At 42.6% G+C, this 16,557-nt stretch overlaps 1 protein-coding gene across 1 annotated transcript in view; it reads right to left on the reverse strand.

The window, feature by feature from the left end:
* The window catches only part of LOC114663032 (uncharacterized), a 77,597-nt gene that overhangs the window by 51,842 nt on the left and 9,198 nt on the right, over nt 1–16,557 (reverse strand). The gene's annotated exons all lie outside the window — the stretch shown is intronic.

A 16,557-nucleotide genomic window follows, 5' to 3' on the forward strand; every position in this document is an offset into this window, starting at 1 on the left:
TAGACGGGCAATGAAAAATGCAATCTCACTTAATCTAAGTTAGTCATTGTACACTAAATATTTTGTAATAACTCTTTGCATTTATATAGCGCTTTTCTCACTACTCAAAGCGCTCAGCAATTTCGGCATTTACGGGATTCGAACTGGCAACCTTCCGACTGGCAGCGCAGATCTCTACATTAAAGACTATTAGTATGAATACATTTGTTTCCCTGATATTAAGCAATAAACGGTTCTAGTTTGTAGATTTATCCAATTTAGAATGCAGTGGGCTCCAGATGAGTCAACACGAGCATATAAGGAGACGCAAAGCTGGTAAGACTTCCATTAAGTGACAGAAGGGGGTGGATGAAAGGCAGTGATGGAGAGTCACAGAACCTGGATAATAAAAATGGGCATTTGATCTTTTAGAAAACAGCTGAACACTGCATGGAAAGTGTCAAGATAAGTAATTGTTAAACACTTCCTTATATGAAAGTTGATGTTAACTTCTTGTAATTGAGGGATGATCCCTAACTGGCAGGAGAGACATGGCGGTTGTAAGAAAGATGGCTGACCTGTAAATGAACCACTAGAGTAATTCATTAGTAAAGACTTTATTTAAATAAATCTTTCTGTGTTACTTTCAACTGCATTAAAGTCACATATTACAGAACCCAAAGAACATGACATGGTGTCAGAAGCGGTGCAGTTGAAGTAGATACGTGTCCTGCGAAGCATTTGTTTTTTCTCGAAAAAAAAAAGAAAGAGAAGAAAAGAAAATAAGACGTCGTTAAAATGGAGAAGCTACAGCCACCTCCTAGCCTTCAGCTTTCAGGTAACCTTGCCGAGAACTGGAAACGGTTTAAACAACGCTTCGAAGTATATTTAGCGGCAATTGGTGCAGATGAAAAAAGCGACAAAATGAAAACGTGCATTTTGTTACATATAATTGGGGAGGAAGCGCTGGAAATTTATAACAACTTTCAGTTTGATCAGGGAGAACATATGAAGTTAGACGTTATACTGGATACATTTGAAAGATATTGCATTCCAAAACGGAACGTCACTTTCGAAAGGCACAAGTTTTTTACTTGTATACAGAAGCAAGGTGAAACGATTGATGAGTACGTTACCGAGTTGCGCACACGGAGTAAAACATGCGAATTTGGAGAGTTAACAGAATCTTTAATAAAAGACAGGATCGTCTGCGGAATTCCAGGTAACGCACTCAGAGAAAGGTTACTAAGAGAGCTGGATTTTAATTTGGAAAAAGCAGTAAGAATATGTAGGGCAGCCGAAACAATCAAAGTACAAGTAAAAGAAATGTGTAATGAAGAAAACGCAGTACATGTGCTGAACAAAAAAGGAAAGAACAAAATGCATTTAAATACAGAGGAAAATAAAAGTGGAAATAAAACAATATACAGCACAAAACAGGCATGTGGACGTTGTGGATCACATCATGCTCCCAGACAGTGCCCAGCATACAATAAAGTTTGTAAAAAATGTGGGAAGAATAACCATTTTGCTCGCTGCTGTAAATCACAAGTGAAACCAAGTCAAGTGCACACTGTAGAAGAAACTGAAGTTGAGGAATTTTATATAGATGCATTGACTGAAGTAAATGGGAGAAGGAAAGAATGGATTCTGCCAGTTCAAGTGAACAATGCCATTATTTCATTTAAATTAGATACTGGGGCGCAAGTGAACATTATGCCTGAAAGCTGTTTTTTCCAGATATGGTGTGCCAAATGTAGTTTTTAGTGACAATGGGCCACAATTTACAAGTCTTCACTTCAAGAACTTTGCAAAAGAATGGGACTTTGTACATCAAACGTCAAGTCCAAATTATCCTCAATCTAATGGACTGGTAGAAAGGTCAATTCAAACAATTAAACATCTTATGAAGAAATCAAAAGAGAGTGGAAGTGATTTTTACAAAAGCCTTCTAATATATCGGAGTACACCACTTGAACATGGAGCTTCACCAGCTCAGCTGCTCATGGGACGAAGACTACGATCAAACCTTCCAATGAAGCAGACTCTGCTAAAATCTGGAATGGAAGATAAAGTGCGAAAAGTGAAAGAAAACATAAACAGAAAACAAAAAATATACTTTGACAGAGGAACCAGAATTCTCCCAGAACTGGAAATAGGAGAGGAGGTTAGAATAAAGGACAGTTCAACAAAAACATGGAATCTGCAAGGAGCAGTTAAGGAACAAATAGACCCTAGATCATATATTGTTGAAACAAGCGATGGTACGGTGCTTAGAAGAAATCGACGAGATATAGTCGTGGATAAAACATCAAAAGAACCTTCAAAAGTAAGCACTGAAACAGTAGAAATGACCACATCAACCAGCAGAATGTCAGAATCGGGCAGAGATTCAAGTGAGACTCTTAGAAGATCATCGAGAGTGAAACAACCACCAACAAGACTGATAGAGACCTGCTAAATGTTAATAAGTTTGTGGGACTCTTAGACCAGCACTCGTAAGAATATAATGTATATAGTTGTCAGTTGTTACTGAAAATAGCCTTGATGTTTGTAACAAATGAAAATCCTATCTAGGTGTTGTTAACTGAACAAATAGAATATTGTATTATTAGTATGATTTAAAAAAAAAAAAAAAAAAGATGTCAAGATAAGTAATTGTTAAACACTTCCTTATATGAAAGTTGATGTTAACTTCTTGTAATTGAGGGATGATCCCTAACTCGGGGGAGAGACATGGCGGTTGTAAGAAAGATGGCTGACCTGTAAATGAACCACTAGAGTAATTCATTAGTAAAGACTTTATTTAAATAAATCTTTCTGTGTTAACTTTCAACTGCATTAAAGTCACATATTACAGAACCCAAAGAACATGACAGAAAGAGAAATAATTCATGGCCCAATTTGACTTTGTCAGAACCAGCCAAAGAATTAAACAAATTTCACTTCTATAAAACACTAGGGTGTTGAACCATGTTAGCCATTATGAATGTAGTGAGAAGTCAAGCAAAATGACACCTTTTATTGGCTAACTGAACAGATTACAAGCTTCCGAGGCAACTCGGCCTCCTTCTTCAGGCAACATGCAATCATTAATTGAATACATCTTGCCTGAAGAAGGAGGCTGAGTTGCCTCAAAACATTTGCATATTGTAATCTTTTTAATTAGCCAAAAAAAGGTGTCATTTTGCTTGACTTCTCACTACTTCTATAAAGCGAAATGGTGCAGTCTCATTGGGATAATGAACACATATAACGTCAAAATGGTGAAAAACTTGCTAAGTCTGATAGATTGCTGCTAATAAGAATATAATGATATTGCTAAAATCCCAGGAATCTATGTCTTGTACAATGATGGAGTAAAGGTATGGAGCATGTGTTTGTGGAATACTCTTTACCACTTCAGATCAAACTGCCACATTAGGTTATTGGACTTAATAATAATACATACATACATACATACATGCTATTTCAACCACATTGGAATAGTTAAACGAGTTGAAAAACTTGGTGTAATAGATTTTTCATTTGAAGTTTTTCATTTGCATTTTCGTGTATGTATGAAGTGTTTCAGAGAAACTAAAAACGTACTGTGCTGTGTAAAAGTTTCTCAGAGCTACTTTATGCTGATCTAAATTCAGCCGGCAGTTGTCTGTAACAAAGCCCTCCCATGGTGTCCTGACATAACCCGGAAGCAAAACTCCACACGCGACAGCATTAACTGGTCAATACGCTGAAACTTAGCGCTCTTTGGGCGAAAACCGTCATTGATATGGACTGGGAAGATATCTACCGCGTATTAAAGGAGCAGCTCTTCTCTAGCATGGAGCGGATCGCGAAAGCGACGTCCCGAACTGTCCAATGCAGGCTAGCAAGGGAGCTGCCTCGTTACTTAAATAAGAGTAATCCCGAAAAAAACGTAGTTATTATGAACAGTGAAGGAGCTTTCTGTGATTATGCGTCTGTGGTAACTCAGGAAGCGGTGATGGCAGCGGCGGAAATCATGAGATCTGAATATGAAGACTTTGTGAATAAAATATTCACACATTTCACATCGAAAAGATCTGAGTGTAAAAAGACAATTGATGAGCTGAAACAGCTGCTGGAAGCATCCGGCAAAGAAATGCAGTTACTGCAGATCCACGACAACTGTAAAGATGAGCCCCAAACTGGGTCCGGCGCGATCTGCAGCGGTCTGTTAAACACGGTAGGGGATGCTGGAGATCGTGGAGTGAAGAGCAGATTTGAAGCGCGACAGTTCACGTCAGGCCTGGCGAGCGACGCGAACACCCAAGAGGAACAGGACCCTGCTTTATCCGACTCTAAAAGGAGAAGCAGTAATTGTCCTTTAGTCGACCCATCACCCGTCAGCAGCGACACACGTGGGTCATTACAAAATCCCGAGGAAATGCAAACAGACCAAAAGAACTGCAGAAGCGAAGATGAAGGTGAGTTGGCATGATTTCTTAGCTGGATGGAAACCACATGTTTAGCCTTGCTTGTCTAGTAGCTCCAGAGTCCCAGTTTTCTGGACGCTATTTATGTCTTGTGTGTATGTCCTCTCTGTGGTCAAGTGTGTGTTTCTCCTGGTCTGTATCACTCCTGCATGTATGCATGTACCAGTGCCCATGTAGCCAATTCTCGTTCTGCTGCTGTGTTAGAGACATGGCCAGTGCTCCATCTACATTGTGGTATAACTGAAAGGACCACACTGAAGTCTTCATGTTCAGGTTTTTATTCATCGATATACGAATAAGGTGACACAAATATGTACATGTAGAATTGCACAATTAGCCTCCAACATTTATCCCCACTCTCCTTTGCAAAACTTGCTAAAAGTGAGCAACAGATTAAAGTAAAAACGACATTCTGCGCAAACAACCAATAAGAAAAGCACCTTTAAATCAAATATTTATATATATATATATATATATATATATATATATATGTATTTTTTTTTTTTACATATACAATTAATAGAGCTGCACGGTGGCGCAGTGGTAGTGCTGCTGCCTTGCAGTAAGGAGACCTGGGTTCGCTTCCTGCGTTGTGTTTGCATGTTCTCCCCATGTCTCCATGGGATTCCCCCGGGTACTCCGGTTTCCTCACTCAGTCCAAAGACATGCAGGTTAGGTGCATTGGTGATCCTAAATTGTCCCTAGTGTGTGTGTGTGCCCTGTGGTGGGCTGGCACCCTGCCTGGAATTTGTTCCTGCCCTGTGCTGGCTGGGATTGGCTCCAGCAGACCCCCATGACCCTGTGTTAGGATATAGCGGGTTGGATAATATAAAATGTGTGTATATAAATATTTATCATATATAATATATATTTTGTATATATCAAATTATATAAGTCCACAAAGGGAGAAAATCACATAAATATCTTAAAATAGTATTTTATTCCTGAGCTTTCAACACCTACCAAATGTCATTATTAGAGGAACATGATTACACATACAGGAATCAAAGGCAATATATAGCAAATGAGGAAGGGGAGGTAGGTGGGTGTCAGTTTAATCATTTTCCTGTGATAATGACACCTGGCAGGCCTGGTAGGTGTTGAAAGCTCAGGAATAAAATACTATTTTAAAATACGTGATTCAGTTTCTCTCTTTGAGGGCTTTTTGCTATAAATATGCAAACCGTATAACAGACCTTCACTTCTTTTTCACTCTCTGTCTCCACAGACACACACACACATATATACAATATATATATATATATATATATATATATATATATATATATATATATATATATATATATATATATATATATATATATATAATATGTGTGTGTGTGTGTGTATATATAAAATATACTGTACACACAGTATTCATTTATTTATTAATTTATAAACCACAACTATTGGCATCCCTGAGAAAGATGTGTAAAAAGGGTTATGAAAAGTTACACTTTTGGTGGATTACCTTAATCCATAGTTTCTCAAACTTTGGGTTGCGTGTTGTCTAAATTCGGGTCGTTCAGAGTCATGAATCACAATTGTACTGAATGGAAAGGGGTCACGAATGGCTTGTGGAATGCCTTGGGATGGGTCACCGCTAGTAGTTTAAACAAACGCCGTGCTCCGGTACAACTCACGTCAGTGCTTCTCCAATTGCTGGCAGTTTCCTACGGTTTTTGGCATGACATGGTGGTTGTGGGTCATAAAGACACAAACAAGGCATAATTGAATTGCATGATAAAATTGTTTAAGAGCTGCTACCTTAGTTTCACACCAAAAAAAATGACAGAGAAATCCAGCCTTTAATTGAAGTATTGCTTTTTCTTAAAAAAATAATTTCTTACGAAGAAAACAAATTCCCCTCCTTTAACCGTCACCTTATCGTGGTGGAGGGGTTTGCGTGTCCCAATGATCCTAGGAGCTCTGTTGTCCGGGGCTTTATGCCCCTGGTAGGGCCACCCAAGGCAAACTGGTCCTAGGTGAGGGATGAGACAAAGAGAGGTTAAACAAACCTCCTATGAAGAAAAACAATTTTGGACGGCGTTTTCCCTTGCCCGGACGCGGGTCACCGGGGCCCCACTCTGGAGCCAGGCCTGGAGGTGGGGCTCGATGGCGAGCGCCTGGTGGCCGGGCCTGCACCCATGGGGCTCGGCCGGGCACAGCCCGAAGAGGCAACGTGGGTCCCCCTTCCCATGGGCTCACCACCTATGGGAGGGGCCAAGGAGGTCGGGTGCAGTGTGAGTTGGGTGGTGGCTGAAAGCGGGGACCTTGGCGGTCCGATCCTCGGCTACAGAAACTGGCTCTTGGGACGTGGAATGTCACCTCTCTGAAGGGGAAGGAGCCTGAGCTAGTGCGCGAAGTTGAGAGGTTCCGGCTAGACATAGTCGGACTCACCTCGACGCACAGCTTGGACTCTGGAACCAATCTCCTTGAGAGGGGCTGGACTCTCTACCACTCTGGAGTTGCCCCCGGTGAGAGGCGCCGAGCAGGTGTGGGTATACTTATTGCCCCCCAACTTGGAGCCTGTACATTGGGGTTTACCCCGGTGGACGAGAGGGTAGCCTCCCTTCGCCTTCGGGTGGGGGGACGGGTCCTAACTGTTGTTTGTGCGTATGCACCGAACAGCAGTTCGGAGTACCCACCCTTTTTGGAGTCCCTGGAGGGGGTGCTAGAGGGCATACCTTCTGGGGACTCCCTCGTTCTGCTGGGAGACTTCAATGCTCACGTGGGCAATGACAGTGAGACCTGGAAGGGCGTGATTGGGAGGAATGGCCCCCCTGATCTGAACCCGAGCGGTGTTTTGTTATTGGACTTCTGTGCTCATCACGGATTGTCCATAACGAACACCATGTTCAAGCATAGGGGTGTTCATATGTGCACTTGGCACCAGGACACCCTAGGCCTCAGTTCGATGATCGACTTTGTGGTCGTGTCGTCGGACTTGCGGCCACATGTCTTGGACACTCGGGTGAAGAGAGGGGCGGAGCTGTCAACTGATCACCACCTGGTGGTGAGTTGGCTTCGATGGTGGGGGAGGATGCCGGTCAGGCGTGGTAGGCCCAAACGTGTTGTGAGGGTCTGCTGGGAACGTCTGGCAGAGCCCCCTGTCAGAAGTAGCTTCAACTCCCACCTCCGGCAGAACTTCGACCACATCCCGAGGGAGGTGGGGGACATTGAGTCCGAATGGGCCATGTTCCGTGCCTCTATTGTTGAGGCAGCTGACCGGAGCTGTGGCCGTAAGGTGGTCCGTGCCTGTCGTGGCGGCAATCCCCGAACCCGCTGGTGGACACCGGCGGTGAAGGATGCCGTCAAGCTGAAGAAGGAGTCCTACAGGACCCTTTTGTCCTGTGGGACCCCGGAGGCAGCTGATAGGTACCGGCAGGCCAAGCGGAATGCGGCTTTGGTGGTTGCTGAGGCAAAAACTCGGGCGTGGGAGGAGTTTGGGGAGGCCATGGAGAATGACTTTCGGACGGCTTCGAGGAGATTCTGGTCCACCATCCGGCGTCTCAGGAAGGGGAAGCAGTGCAGTGTCAACACTGTATATGGTGGGGATGGTGCGCTGCTGACCTCGACTCGGGACGTTGTGGGTCGGTGGGGGGAATACTTCGAAGACCTCCTCAATCCCATTAACATGCCTTCCAATGAGGAAGCAGAGCCTGGGGACTCAGAGGTGGGCTCCCCCATCTCTGGGACTGAGGTCACCGAGGTGGTCAAAAAACTCCTTGGTGGCAGGGCCCCGGGGGTGGATGAGATACGCCCGGAGTTCCTCAAGGCTCTGGATGTTGTAGGACTGTCTTGGCTGACACGCCTCTGCAACATCGCATGGACATCAGGGACAGTGCCTCTGGATTGGCAGACCGGGGTGGTGGTCCCCCTCTTTAAGAAGGGGGATCGGAGGGTGTGTTCCAACTACAGAGGGATCACACTCCTCAGCCTCCCTTGAAAAGTCTATTCAGGGGTCCTGGAGAGGAGGGTCCGTCGGATAGTCGAGCCTCGGATTCAGGAGGAACAGTGTGGTTTTCGTCCTGGTCGCGGAACAGTCGACCAGCTCTATACCCTTAGCAGGGTCCTGGAGGGTGCATGGGAGTTTGCCCAACCAGTCTACATGTGTTTTGTGGACTTAGAAAAGGCATTCGACCGTGTCCCTCGGGGAATCCTGTGGGGGGTACTCCGAGAGTATGGGGTACCGGCCCCCCTGATAAGGGCTGTTCAGTCCCTGTACGATCGGTGCCAGAGCTTGGTCCGCATTGCCGGCAGTAAGTCGAACCCGTTTCCAGTGAGAGTTGGACTCCGCCAGGGCTGCCCTTTGTCACCGATTCTGTTCATAACTTTTATGGACAGAATTTCTAGGCGCAGCCAGGGTGTTGAGGGGGTCCGGTTTGGTGGGCTCAGGATTGGGTCACTGCTTTTTGCAGATGATGTTGTCCTGTTTGCTTCATCAGGCCGTGATCTTCAGTTCTCTCTGGATCGGTTCGCAGCCGAGTGTGAAGCGGCTGGGATGAGAATCAGCACCTCCAAATCCGAGACCATGGTCCTCAGCCGGAAAAGGGTGGAGTGCCCTCTCAGGGTTGGTAGCGAGATACTGCCCCAAGTGGAGGAGTTCAAGTATCTCGGGGTCTTGTTCACGAGTGAGGGAAGAATGGAGCGTGAGATCGACAGGCGGATCGGTGCGGCATCCGCAGTAATGCGGGCATTGCATCGGTCTGTCGTGGTGAAAAAGGAGCTGAGCCGCAAGGCGAAGCTCTCAATTTACCAGTCGATCTATGTTCCTACCCTCACCTATGGTCATGAGCTATGGGTAGTGACCGAAAGAACGAGATCGCGAATACAAGCGGCTGAAATGAGTTTCCTCCGCAGGGTGTCTGGGCTTTCCCTTAAAGATAGGGTGAGAAGCTCAGTCATCCGGGAGGGGCTCAGAGTAGAGCCGCTGCTCCTCCGCATCGAGAGGAGTCAGATGAGGTGGCTCGGGCATCTGATCAGGATGCCTCCTGGACGCCTCCCTGGTGAGGTGTTCCGGGCACGTCCAACCGGGAGGAGGCCCCGGGGAAGACCCAGGACACGCTGGAGGGACTATGTCTCTCGACTGGCCTGGGAACGCCTTGGGATTCTCCCGGAAGAGCTAGAAGAAGTGGCCGGGGAGAGGGAAGTCTGGGCATCTCTGCTCAAGCTGCTGCCCCCGCGACCCGACCTCGGATAAGCGGGAGACAATGGATGGATGGATGGAGAAAACAAATTATTTTTAACAAAACCGCATGTGCCTCAATTATTGGCAAGCCTAGAAATGCTGATGTACCAAGTGTAACTGAAGTATGTTTCCCATGTATATCTGTCTATTTTTCATATGATCAGACTTTCAAGCAGTAGTTCATTACTGCCTGTGTCAATGGGGTAACAAAATGAGGTGACACAGAGGTCCAATTGTCTTATTGATTTATGGGAAAGTTTAAAGAACACACAATTCTAATTAGGGAATAGTGTGATCTTCATAAGTGAGAGAATGGCAAATATATTCTATATATATACAGTAGCTGTTCATCTGAAAATGCCCAGATCTACACTTAGAACAACAATTAAACATTTCAAATCACCTGGAACTGTTACCAGTTTGCCTGGAAGAGGAGCCCCATTTATTTAGCCCCCCACACAGTGAGGAAGATGGTAATAGAAATAAAAAAAAAATCTTGAGGATAACTCTTGGAGAAATACTGAAAAAAAGTAGCATGTTGGGGTCACCAAAACCACCCTCAGACACCACCGCCATGAAAACAGATTATTTGGAAGACATACCAGAAAATATTCTTCCTGTCATTTAACCACAAACGTGTCTGCAATTTGCTTAACGCTACTAGAACTTTTTATTGGAACCACTTTCTGTGATCTTATGAAAGGAAAGTTGAGCGTTCTGTCATAACACTTTTGTGTCTGACATTATTAGAAAGATGTCTATACCCAAAATAACCTGATCTCCACTGTCAAGTATGGTGGAGGATCTGTGATGTTGTGGGACTGTTTTTCCTCCAGAAGGCCCTGGTAACCTTAGGGTGCATGCCATTATGGAATACCAAGAGATCTTAAATTTAAATTTTGTCTGACTTTTCCAAGAAATTAAAACTTTGTCGTTGGATCTCCCAAAACATATGTGCAAATCAACAAAAAAAGGTTAAAGGAACACAAACTCAAGCTTGTGCTATGGCCACCTCAGTCTGCAGCCCTAAACTCTCCTTGAAAACCTCTATAGTGTGCAGAAGTGGAGAGCACAACATAAGAACCTCGGACCCTGACCTGGAGAGCTTCTGTAAAGATGAATGAACTCGGACTGTCTACTGTGTATTCTCCAACCTTGTAAGAAGATATACAAGAAGACTCAGTGCTGTTTTATTGGCAATGCGAGGCAGTACAAAGGATTCAATGCAAGGGTGTGAATGGCACATATCATTTTTATTAAAAGTAATTATTTCTGGATGAGGAATGTTTTTTTCTCTGAATACATTTACTTCCATTAAAGGCTAGATTTCTCTAATTTTATTAAGCGTGAGATTCAGGTAATTCACCAAAAGGTGACTTTTTTAATGAACCTTTTTAATCATCTTTACTAGGGGTGCCAATAATTGTGGCGTGGACTCACTTTCTCTCTCTCTCTTTCTTATATTAGTATAATGTGTGTGTGTATATATATATATATATATATATATATATATATATACAGTCGACCCTTGACATGCGGCCTGACATGCGAACAACTTGGTTTACGACCAAAATGTTTGTTTTGAATTATGACCAACATCATGCGTTACGACCCGAATGCGGTCACAAATAAATCGGTACTGCAAGTGAACTATGATACTTCGTGCAATGAGAGAAGTCGCAAAATCAACTGGAATGTTCATGCAAATTCCAGACAAAAACCCGATCTAAATCCATTAAGTAGTTCTCTTGTGAAAAGCGGACAGACATACAGATGTTGTATTTTTTATATATATAATATACACACAGTACATATACTTTTTCATGACTGTAGCTCTATTTATGATTGTTTTTTGAGCCTTTGAAAATATGGGGACCATGTATTAAAATGTCCATCTTTTCTAAACATCTCATACAATATTTTTCTTAAAGCCCTCGAACTAAACCTGAAAGTCTACACTTCAATCGCATCTTGATTGCTTTGTTTCAAATCCATTGTAGTGGTGTACAGTGACAATTATGAAAAAATTGTATCACTGTCCAAATACTTATAGATCGGACTGTAAAACCCCATTACTCCCATATCACATCTGATTTTTTCCCTGACCTTTCATGTTGGATGGGCTCCAGCAAGCTCTATATTTGGTTTAGGGGTTCTGACACTGGGTAGATAGATAATGCTAACTGCATGTTGTCTTACCTTGCAGGACCTTCTGAAGAGCCTTTCCGTGTTGTAGAGACAATGGTTCATGTTGGACTGAGCCACTCAGAATTGACAGCTGCAGACCATAATTCTTTGAAAGATGATGGAGCAGATCCAAGACAGATCTCCGTTTACGTTAAGCAACAAGACACACAATTAAACTTAGCTGGCAATTTAGACAAAGAAATGAAGCCAAAATCTCTTGATGCTAAAGTAGGAGTCTTCTTTAACTTAAAAGACAAGGCTTTTCAAAGGGGTCTGTTTCCCAGTATTAACGAGAAGTTAATGAGAGAATGTGTACATGGAGACCTATCCAATATAACTGCATCTGAGCGTAAAGGCTCTCCTGCCTCAACTCAAAAAAACTGTGGGCTCAGTGGTGGACATGCTGTTGATGAACTTCAGATCTGCACTGGAAGCACACAGCCTTCCCCAGATTTTAAAATGCTTAACTTTAAGATGAAAAGTCATGTATGTAGTGAATGTGGGAAAATGTTCTGCACCACTGCCACCCTTAAAATACATAAGACAATTCACACAGGAGAAAAACCTTACGAATGTGGCGACTGTGGAAAGACTTTCAGATGGCCGGTATCATTAAAAATACATCGGAGAACACACACAGGAGAAAAGCCGTACCAGTGTGATCACTGCGGAAAGACTTTCAGGCATTATAACACTTTCAGGAATCATTCTAAGGTCCACGCTAGAGAAGAACCATAAGAAAGTACTTAATGCATAAAGTCTATCAGGCCTGATGTCACCTCAGAAAATTCAGTGATTGAGGAAAGAATACGTTAACTAATCACACAGTCACACTAATAGGAAGTGCTGTGTGTTGGGATGCCTGGAGACTACATGACTGCTGGGAGGTTTAACTTCCAGAATGTTAGTTCCCCAGCCCAGTAGTGAGCAGTAGTTGGGCTGCTGAGTGGTAATAACCAGAACCTAAAATGGAGTGTGGGACACATAGTTGTTTGCACAGCTCACATAGGGTATTAGTTTAGTTTCATTCCAGAAATGCTGTCTGTCCACTCAGGGACTTCACTGGAAGTCCTTCTAAGCAGTGGGCTGTAAGGACCCTCCTAACCTCCAGGCAAGTAGCTTGGAATTAGGAGTGGAAAAGAGGCAAGAGAAGGAGTGAAGATCTGAGGTGGGAAGGAGGACAGTATTAGGGGGCAGATGGATCCTTAAGTGAGCTGTCAAGGAGGACATGTCTAGTCGAGCTTACACAGGTCATCATTGTGTGGAACACCTTTCATTATATCATTTTGTTTTTTTTTGTGTACCTAAATTGCCTCAATAAATTTACTATTTATTGTACTTTTGGTCTCACCTATTTGTTGTTTGTGGTCAAAGGATTGTTCAAGAATGCCCATTGTAAATCACAATGATTTTAGTTTCAATTCACATAATAACCCATACTGTAAAACATAATCTGCCCTCTGAATGTATTTAATTTAAGTTTAGAGTCGGGGTTAAGATGAGGCCAATGTCAGGTGTGAAAGCAGGGATTCCATTCAGCTATGGAGCACTACAGCACGCACCCACAGGTAGTCAGGTAACGCACTGTATAATTGTGTGGGATATGTGAAGAAACTGAAGTGTTTGGAGAAGACTCCTCAAAGACACTGGGAGAACATGGAAACCCCACAGAGTCAATGACGACAAGTATGTAAGGCAGCAATGCTAACCACGTGGTCACGTCAGTTTATGATCCTTCTTTTCTAAAGCCTGAATTTAGTATGAAGACTCGTTACATAATATTACTATTCACTTTTATTCTCAAGTGGTGTGCTTTGAAGAAATGAGAAAACTAAATGATTAGAAGTGAATTGGTATCGTCAATGTTCAAAACTCATTGCAAATTAAAAGGAAGAAAATACGCTTTCTAAACAACGTTACATTTTCTATATCATTCCAGCTATGCGGCCTGGTGTTTATAACAGCTGTGTTGAGGCTGTATTATGTAGTCATTTATTTGTTCAACTAGCAGTGCTACCCGTCTGAAAAGGGGTGAAATCTAAAAAAAATCAATGTAGACATTAGTGTTAACATTCATAGTGCACCATGCAATTCCTGTATCTCTATTATATGCCATTTGATATGGGATTTGTAAAAGCTGTGTTAAAGTTTGTGATGTGTGACCCGTTCAAATGACTAATGCAATGCATTCTTTTACTACAGATGTTTGTGATGAATGAATATCTGTTAGAATGACAAATGCTGTGCATTTTATTACAAAAATGTTTGTGATGTGCCATCTGTTGGAATGACAGACATAGTGACCGAATGGACAGACACTTATCCTTTGATTAAGGTGGATTATGTGTGCCTCTTTAGGACATATTGGAAAATATTCATTAAGTACCTTCTTTTCCCCACTCTGGCCTTCACCGTTTTTAGATACTATTAAGCTTTACACAAAAACCTGCCACAACCAGTGTTTTGAAGCACTTAAGGAACCAAACGTCTAATCACAAGTTTCCTGGTTGCATTTCCGTTCACTATATTAGTCACTCTGTAAAAACGAGCCATCACTTACTGCTGGGCACACATTACATGATAATCATCGCAATGTTGGGCCAGATGTAAACCTCCAATAACTGCAAAAGGTGACTAGATTTTAGACAAGTCTTAAACTGTTATCTACTCAGATTATCCTGTAATGTGACATGTTACTGTCCACCTCTCTGACTTAGTCACAAACCAGTTGGAACCACCATGATTTCAAACCTTAAAGATTAAACATGGTCAGTATCCTTTGACTCCAAATTCTGTAGTATGGAGGACACAGAGTTTTATATGCAATGCATTATGATGACATTTGTGAAAAACTGATTGCCAATGAGAAACAAGTGGAAGAACTTAAATTCACATATTGTAGCTTTAAAGAATGGAGGTCTGTCCTCCTGAATGGGATAGACTAAACAAACAGAAAATAAATTGGTAGAATTATGGCAACTATTTTAATTTGACCACACTCCACTATATTTGTTTTAAAGTCACATTGTTGTTTGCAAGAAAATCTGCTCCACAAGATCCCAAGCTTGGGGATTCATCAATTTGTCTATAAATAAGCAGTGTTTTTTGCAGATGTAATCATCTATCGTGCACACCAGAGAGATAATTTTAGTAGAGTAGGCAGGATGGATGGATGGATAAATAGACAGACAGCAGTTTTAGTATAGTAGGCAGGATAGCAGATAGATATCAATATAAAGTGGATAGATAAATAGACAAATAAATAAGTTTGTGGATAGGATTAGATAGATAGAAATTTTAGTAGAGTAGGCAGGATAGCATAGATAGATATCAATATAAAGTGGATAGATAAATAGACAAATAAATAAGTTTGTGGATAGGATTAGATTAGATAGATAGAAATTTTAGTATAGTAGGCAGGATTAATCAGATAGATAGATATTCATTTTAGTATAGTAGGCAGGATTAGTCAGATAGATAGATATTCATTTTAGTATAGTAGGCAGGATTAGTCAGACAGACAGACATCTCACATTTTCCATACCATTAAGATTTAAAATATGTTCTGGTCTGTGCCAAGTATTACCCACCTGTTTTCCTGCAGTCAAAAAGCAATATACACTGATGAGCCGCAACATTAAAACTGCTGAAAGGTGAAGTGAATCACATTGATTATCTCATTCAAATGGCACCTGTCAAAAGTGTGGGATATATTAGACAGCAAGTGCACAGTCAGTCATTGAAGATGATGTGTTGGAAGCAGGAAAAATGGACAAACATAAGGATGTGAGTGAGTTTGACAAGAGCTAAATTGTGATACCTAGAAGACTGGTTTGGGGCATTTCTGACACAAGTCTTCAGGGGTGATCTCAGTGTGCAGTAGTTACCGCCTAGCAAAAGTGATCCAATAAGGACAACTGGTGAACCACGGATGGGCTCATGGGCACCCAAGGCTCATTGATGCGTGTGGGCAGTCTGGTCCAGTCCCACAGAGTAGCTACTGTAGCTCAGTTTGTTGAAAAACTTCATGCTGGCCCGGAGAAAAAAGTGTGAGAACACAAAATGCATTGCAGCTTAATTGCATATGTAGATGTATAGAGGTCATAGAACCAGTGCTGACCCCTGTCTATCACTGAAAGCACCTATAATGGGCATGTGAGCATCAGAGCTGGACCATTGGGCAATGGAAGATGGCGTGGTCTGAAGAATTTTGTTTTCTTTCAGATTATGTGGACAAAGGGGTGCGTGCGTGTCCTTTACCTGTGAAAGAGATGTCAGTAGGAGGCACTATGGGAAAAAGGCAATCCGGTGGAGGCAGCGTGATGCTCCGGGCAATGTTCTGTTGAGAAATCTTGGGTCCTGGCATTCATGAGGATGTTACTTTGACGCATACCACCTACCTAAGGATTGTAACAGACCACATACACCCTGTCATGGCAACAGTATTCTCCTGTTCCAGCAGAATAATGTGCCCTGCCACACTGCAAAAATCATCCAGGAATGGTTTGAACATGACAAAGAATTCAAGGTGTTGCCTTGGCCTGGAAATTCCCCAGATCTCAATCCATCACTTCCAATAGCGTCTGTGCTAGAAGTATAAGTCCAATCCTTGGAGGCCCCACCTTGCAACCTACAGGACTTAAAGAAACTGCTGCTAACTTCTTGGTTCCAGATACCACAGGACACCTTCAGAGGTCTTGTGGAGTCCATGCCTCAATGGATCAGAGCCATTTTGGCAGCATG

Source organism: Erpetoichthys calabaricus, chromosome 12 (genome assembly GCF_900747795.2).
Source record: "Erpetoichthys calabaricus chromosome 12, fErpCal1.3, whole genome shotgun sequence".
Lineage (NCBI taxonomy): Eukaryota > Metazoa > Chordata > Cladistia > Polypteriformes > Polypteridae > Erpetoichthys > Erpetoichthys calabaricus.